Here is a 7,686-nt window from a genome sequence, read left to right as displayed (position 1 = left end):
ACCGGATTGCACGATCTTGCACGAAAATGCCTAGTACTGTGCTTCGATGATTTGGACTAATTTCTCTGGGATTTCTCTTCAGCTAAGTGCAGCCTAGATGTTTTTATGTTTCAGTCAATCGCATGGCTTGAAATTTGTAAATTTGTTTTTTTATGGGAATCTAACACTTTGATGTCATTCTTCCCTAAGGAAATGTTACAGTTTCTCAGATAGCACTAAAAAGACGGTGCAACGTTTGTATTGACAGGGCAAGGCTTTGATAATTTATAATTTGTTTGATCTCGTGTCCTCAGTAGCCTTTTTAATTAAATACAGTTTTGAAAATTCAAATTATCGGTTCGTGAATCTGTTAATGATCACATTACTTAAAACCGTTTCAACTTTGTGGATTGCCAGGTTACCTAAATGTTTGCCTTCATTAACTCAAGTTCTCTTCTCTCGATCCCTCTCGCTCGAATAAACCATAGAATTTCTCACGAGCGGTACCTGTTTCGGTTGGAAACCTGCGCTCAAAAAGCTCCCCCTACAACAAAAATGAGCAACACTTGTTGAATTCGCGAAAACAACAATTTCATTGATACCTCTTTGTATAGCTGGCTACCTACTTGTTGTTGACTTGAGAAACCATCGATCGGCGGGTACTGTTTCGTAGGGTAGCTCTAGTCGATCCTCGGTCGTCGATCGTAGTAGTCGCGTGATTCGTCGGCGCGTAACCGGTGCTGTGCAACTGTGAACTTCGACGCGTATTCAACTTTCCGGTCGTCCGGTGTCTGGATTCGCGATCTTCGATCGTCCGCCACCTGCGCCAATGTTGTGATTGCTCTTGTTGTTGTAATCATTGGCCCAGTATCAGTGTTGAAAAAAGCCTAATGGAGCGCCACTCCGTCGTGGCCTACTACCTACAACACACCGTTTGCATACGAAGAGATGCAAAATTATGTTGAAAAAAAGTATGGATCTCGCGCTGTTCTCATCCTACTACACGTGGCAAGAGTGATCTATTTTTTTCGGTTTCCCTTTCGCGCGGTGTTTGTGTGGTGATTTCGCGAATATTGTTTCGAGGTTATTTACAGCTTCAGTTTTTTACGTTCCTTTTCTTGGTGCAAGTGGCCTACTATTTGAGGCAGCAGCCTGCGGCGTTGTTTGCTTCCATATTAGCATCCGCTGCAGCTGGATTGAAGTGAATGGTAAGTTTCTGTTTAAAGTTTTCCGAGGCAAAAAGCTCTTACGGTGAATTGAAGTTATGAATATTTACTCCTGAAATAAGTTTTAAATTAGATTTCTAATTTCAGAAATTTTCTTTGAATTTAAATAAGGCTTGGATTTTCAATTCAAATTCAAAATAATCATTCGAAATCTGGCGTCGTAGTCCATTCATCCTGATAAGTCTGAATGTTCTAAAGCAGTTCATTTCAATGAGAATGGAGTCAAAACTATCTTAGGTGTATTAAGCCTGCTTTTATCTATCTATAAGCTCATTTTTTTTTTAATTTTCTCCAATTCCGTTTTTTTCACGATGTTTTCATTCTTCAACAAGGAACAATTTTATACGTCTCGGTGGTCGAGTGGTTAGTGTGGTTATCGCTGGTCCATTGATGGCATGCCACAGTAAACGAAAATTACCGAGTTCGGTAATTTTTTTTACCGAAATCCTAACATGTGTAAATCGTTAAACTGTTCGGTAACTTTTTCGGTAAAAAATAAACGAACATCGGTGAATGAAGAATCGATTTACCGATGTTCGTTTATTTTTTACCGAAAAAAATATCGAACAGTTAAACGATTTACACATGTTAGGATTTCGGTAAAAAAAAATTACCGAACTCGGTAATTGTTAATCTTAAGTTGTCCACGTCATTTATTCAATCTGTAAAGCCTAAATTGGCTAAGACGGTGTATGTCTTAAAAAAAAATATTTTCATTTGCCTGAAACTGCAGATGTTCCCAAAGGAAATAATATAGGACCACTGCTATTATCCATCTCCGCAAATGATTAATCCACCCTTGATGTTACAAATGTGGCTGCATTGGCCGTTTTCTTGCAGTTTGGCTTGGAGGAGGAAAACAACTCCTAATCTCTCAACAATTCCTTTTTGTTAAATGTGAAAATTTGGATTACTAAGAATGATCCTTCAACACATTTGATGTTGGTAATCGAAAGCACAACTGACTTCTAAAGTACCTACCTATCGGTGAAATCAAAGTAGCGTCAATAACAGTCGAAAATTGATTTTAATAGGGTTTATTATGGAACTACACAGGTTCATAGGTCTAGTCTAGGATTGGCGATCTACCCGAATTCATAACTGCGCATGGCCTCTCTTTTATGTTAACACGGAAAAGTACCCAGAATCGAGCAGTTTCGCAATAGAAGACTTCTTCTTTCTGCGAAAAAGTGGCAACGACAACGATTAATGAACAAGGAACTTTGGATGGAATTCGGCAAAGACCCACGCGACAAAAAGGGACCAGCGATTGGAAACTTGGGGCATGGAACTGCGGATCCTTCAATTTCATGGGTAGTACCTGCGTGCTCTCCAACGAAATGAAAAACCGAAAATTCGACAATGAAGCGCTGCAGGAGGTGTGTCAAAAGATCTTCAGGGTTTAGGTTCCGAGATGGTCAACCAAAGCAATAGAAACACGCACTTGGTAAGAACAGGTTTTGGGAAGTGATGGGAAAGATGCGGGACCGCGTAATCCGTTGATAACTGATCGAATCACGAATGTGCCGGTTGAGAATTTAAGGCCGGTTCTTTAACATCAACACCGCCAACGTACACAGCCTTCACCTCAAAAACACTGGTGACGACAAAGACTAATTCTACGCGCAGCACGACCGCTACCCAAAACAAGATATCGAGATCGTCGGAATTGCAACGCTCATTTCGGTCGGGAGGAGGAAGACATTTGAAAAGGCCTCAGACGGATAAATTCCGACGCCTTCGAACGAATTGCTGTATGAAGTTCCTTTTCGAGCACCGCCTCTCACATAAGTACACCTGAAGTCACCATACTAAACGCAATCACAAATCGGCCACGTTTCGATAGACAGCCGATACTGCTCGGAGATCTATGACGTCAGATTCTGTAGAGGCGCCATCATCTAATCCCACCACTATCTGGAGATGAAAAAGAGGCGTTCAAAACTCTCCGTAGTGAACATCATACAAAACCGACGCCCGCCTCGGATAAATCTCGCTTGACTGAAATAACCTAAGGTCGCTGCAGACTACGCGCAGAAGCTGGAAACAGTGCTGCCAGCAGGGAGCGATCAGACTGATTAAAGCTACGATGGATGGAACGCAGTGCGACGTGCGGATTTCGGTTGAATTGTCGAGTCCACCTGAATCCAGCAGAGGGCTTAGACAAGGCGATGATCTATCCTGCATGATGTTCAACGTAGCGCTAGAAGGTGTTATTCGACTAATTAGCGGAAGTCGTGCTTACCACGAATCCCACAGGCAACTACGGTCGAGAAGACTTAGCCTCCGCACAAAGTGAAACCTGCACCTGTATTGCTCGAGGAGGACCTGCGCACACTCGGAGTGATCGAGCGACGAGTGTTAAGAAACATAATTGGCGGCGTGCAGGAGAACGGAGTGTGGAGGCGAAGGATCTAACCACGAGCTCGCGCGACTCTACGGCGAACCCAATGCCCAGAAAATGTCGAACGCTGGCCGGATACGCATGGACAGCGCATGGAACATGTTGCGAGAACGGCTGACGACTGTCTTGCAAAACAGGTGTTCGCTGTCAGTTCGGTAGGATCAAGGGAAGCGTGTTCTGGCGTATGTGGATGCCCGAGAATTTGGAAATCGATGCCATGGACCGAGTAAATTGGAGGAATATTGTTCATCAGATTATGTCGTGGGACGGATTACCAGTTAAGTAAATAAATAGTACACCGGTTGTCCTCTACGGGCACGAGACAGTGGATATTGCTCGAAGAGGACCTGCGAACATTAGAAGTATTTGAGTGGCGAGTGTTAACACCCATCTTTGGTGGCGTGGATGATTAGTTCCGTCGACTCCAACCTCCACTGCTCTCGAGCTTTTGTTGCCGAATGCTCTTTTCCCCGTGGCGATGAATAGAACACTGATATTTACGGATGGTCAAGTCCCAGTAGCGTATCGAACGATGCTAACGACAGTCGGAAGAATCAAACGTGTTCAACACAAAATGAAGTTTCAACATAAGACCAGGACAAGGACATTCGACCGAGTGTAGACGGTGAAACATGTTGAATACCACTGACTTTCAGTGTGTGCTACACGGCTAACTCTTACCCAAAACACAAACACACTATACCCTAAACTTGTAGCCATTTTAATTATTTTCCAACACACGACATTTCAAAAACTTAATCTAGCTTATATAATTACTCACGGGCCCGTTTCCTGCTTTACAAACATCTCACAGCCAAACATACAACAATCTTATCACAGCTCGGTTTCCTGAGGTATCACATAATCTCCACGGTTACGACAATGACCCGGAGCACCTCTGACTTCTTCTAGCTGGATCGGTTCCGGCTCGGCCATGCGACGGCTGAGCGGCTCGCAAAAAAAAACGATTCCAGATCCCAAACAACGGCCCTATAGAAACAAACGTTAGTTCGTTGTTTCTCAAGAATTTCTGCAGCGCTAATTCTTCACTCAGCCAATGGGGCTGTCGGTATCGGCAAGCTGGTTCTACCATCCGTTTTGTTCGGTTTGGCCATGATCCGTCGTGTCAGGATTTTGTCGCCTTCAACTCTACCGTTGCCTGGGAGTGGGGAAGAATTAACGTCCGTGCTGACAGACTTTTATTCGCTCACCTGCAATCAACTAAAGCGGAATGGTCCAGTTTTTTACGGGCAGCAGCTTTTGGATAAACGGATGTCACGAAACTGGAGCCAAATACGAACTTTGCCGTAAAATTTGGCGCGTTTTCTGGCCACGATGTTGTTTTGTTTTTGTTTAATTTTCTGTTTTTGCGTGTTTGACATTCCACACTCTTAATTGTAAACACTGAATTTTGGCTCGAATTAACCCAATCACTACACGCTCAAAATTAAACAAGCTAAATTACTTAATTATAACGCTGCAACGGTTTGGTGTTTGTGGCGACATTTCGACGTGTACAGTTGTTTGTGCAATTTATCACACTACAGGTAGTGCAGGGTTCCCAGGATAGAATACATCTAGGGCAACACTAACACGAAAAGATGCATAGTTGGTACGGATGGCTGGGACGTCCAAGTCTCGTGGACCTGAAGAGGTTTCACATGTCCGACCAAGGGGAGTTCTTACCAATGCTTCGTTGCGGTCTCCGCTCAACTCTTCCGGTCGATCCAAATATGGTTGACCATCTACCACTTTGTATCGCTGTCGAGTACCTCTATTTTCCAAAGTATGTTTGGAGTACACATCAGGCTGAAAAAGGACAATAAGAAGAATCAAATGCCGTCGTTCTGGGTTTATCCTAAATATTAGGATTGACTTTTGGCCTTATGACCCATTTGGTCTAGTGTTATGAACGGCCCTGAACAGCTTTTGGTCGAAAATGGCTTCCAATATCTCGTTAACGAAGCTGAAGAACATAAAAGGTCCCAGGTGAAGTTTTTGTGAATGAAATTCAGTCTATAGTTGCCGGTTTTATTCCGAAGAATAAAATTCTTTATGAATGGAACGACTGTTTTGGTTGATTTTGTAAGGATTTTTAACGGCTATCAGTCTCGGATTTTTTAAGTAAAAACGACTGTTTTTTTTTAAATCCGAAAAAAATCCGAGACTGATAGCCGTTAAAAATCCTTCAAAAAAAAGAAGAATAAAATTCAAAATATCATTTGATTTGTTTAAAAAAAATGCATATCCTTCTAAATTTATATATAATTCTTCCGTTGTTCATACAGATTGTTATGTTTTTTTAATCTCCTCATTTCTAGGTGTTCCCTGCGGATTGTCAATCACTTACATACCTTCACGTGACGCGCCTTTGACATGACGACGGCACGGTTCCTTCTAAGGAGGATTGATGAACCGAGTCATCATCATCATCCGGTGTTGGCGGTTTTTGCGGATTGACATGCGCACACGGATTCATCGCGACGATTAATTACCTACCGATTGTGTATTGTGCGGTTAGTGCGGTGCGATCCTTATGGCAAGCAAGCAAGTGCGCTTGCTGACGTATGAATGACAGGGAGCCTCAATTCCATCCGATTCATTCAACGGAAACCGCCATCAGGCGCCAATTAGAAAAGTGTCACGCGCGTATTTTGAAGTTGTTTTGCGGCGGGGGGTGGCTCGCGAATAGTAGGCCAAATTCAAGGTTCGAATAGGCACCCACAGGGGAGGCGGCCTTCGATTCGGTGGTTGTGCCTTGCCTACTATGATGTGGTTATCTGTACGTGATGATTGCGAATTCTGCATTAGACCCCCAGCTATTTGCCACTGTGTGTCTAGTGGCGAGTGAATTTAAAAATAACAAATAGGTGGCCACTGCTCTGATGTGGATGGAATTTCGACCTTGGCAATCAACCGAGGGGTCATCCAGTGGCGTCGAAAAGCTTCAAAACAAGTGAGGAGTGTTTTCGTGGGGTGGTTATTGGAGGGTTCACTGGATATCAACAGTGATCACAACCTGTGCTTTAAAATCGGTTGATATTTTTGAAAAGTGAGAGCAAAGCAATGTGCTGAAAATCGAATGTTTATTGAAGCATTAGCTCAGAAGTGTTTCGTTCCGGAATGTGACATGAAGCTTGAAAACGTGCATGAGAATATAAACAAAAAGGGCGATATGATCCTCGATAACTTCTGTTAGTGGCTCAAACACAAGGTAAGAAAACAATTTTATGTTTTAACATATACAAACATGTATGAAATTTTATCTCTTAAATTATTCTTTGCTCTGATTAAAAATTTCTTTCATAAAATTCTCACATTTCTTACATGCATTATTCTGCTAAGAAGAATCAATCCTGATAGGAATGCATCAAGAACACTTGGTATGCTAGAGATCTCTCCGATCATTTGTATTATGAAATCCGGCTCGAAGAGCCAAATAAACCAATTCGTATGCATCGCACAACGCGTCGTTCCGGCGCGATGATCATTGTCTTATCCGAATTGCAACCCATTCCTCCACAGAGTTTGACAGTTGCTGACCGAGAGATGGAAGTTTCGTTTATCTTTTTCAACCATCCGATTCAATTACCGATTTTTTTTTGTTTCACTTCAATTCTCTTTCGGTGGGCCACCCAGTGATTCGAAAAGAATGGCTTAAATTGCCGCAATAAATTGATTCGTGCTGCCCCCTTCCCGGCCTTCTTGGATTCTCCTGAGGAGACAAAACAAATTAACGGTGTCGATATTCACACATTCGCGCATTCTGACGACTGCATTTGTTTACATACAGATTTTGGGTGCACTCAATTACTTATTGTGCATTCGATGAGGTCATTCGCATGCAGCGTCAACTTAGATTGAATTATCACTGCCCACAATCCAATTTGGTTTTGTCAATCGATTCGATTGATTCGAATCGAAGCAACCGGATGAGGATGAAGTGGTCCGGTCGAATTGATCGTTTGTTTTGATTCGTTTGCAATCTACTCAATAATCGAACGTTTGTCGTCATCGTGTGAATTGGGATCATGGGGAGCTTTTTCAAGAAGGATGAGGCATAAAACAGGAAATGTT

General features: G+C 42.6%; 1 protein-coding gene across 1 annotated transcript in view; it reads left to right on the top strand.

Annotated features, from left to right (window-relative positions):
• The first annotated feature begins 686 nt into the window (after positions 1-686).
• Positions 687-7,686, top strand: part of LOC129754412 (uncharacterized) — a 55,080-nt gene continuing 48,080 nt past the window's right edge. The window contains exons 1-2 of the mRNA XM_055750474.1: positions 687-1,187; positions 5,931-6,823. The gene's annotated coding sequence lies outside the window, so the exon portion shown is untranslated. The remainder of the gene's footprint in view (positions 1,188-5,930; positions 6,824-7,686) is intronic.

The sequence above is a fragment of the Uranotaenia lowii genome, chromosome 3, assembly GCF_029784155.1.
Source record: "Uranotaenia lowii strain MFRU-FL chromosome 3, ASM2978415v1, whole genome shotgun sequence".
Taxonomy (NCBI): Eukaryota; Metazoa; Arthropoda; class Insecta; order Diptera; family Culicidae; genus Uranotaenia; species Uranotaenia lowii.
The sequence above is the reverse complement of the archived record's forward strand: the minus strand, read 5'-3'. Positions and strand labels throughout refer to the sequence as shown.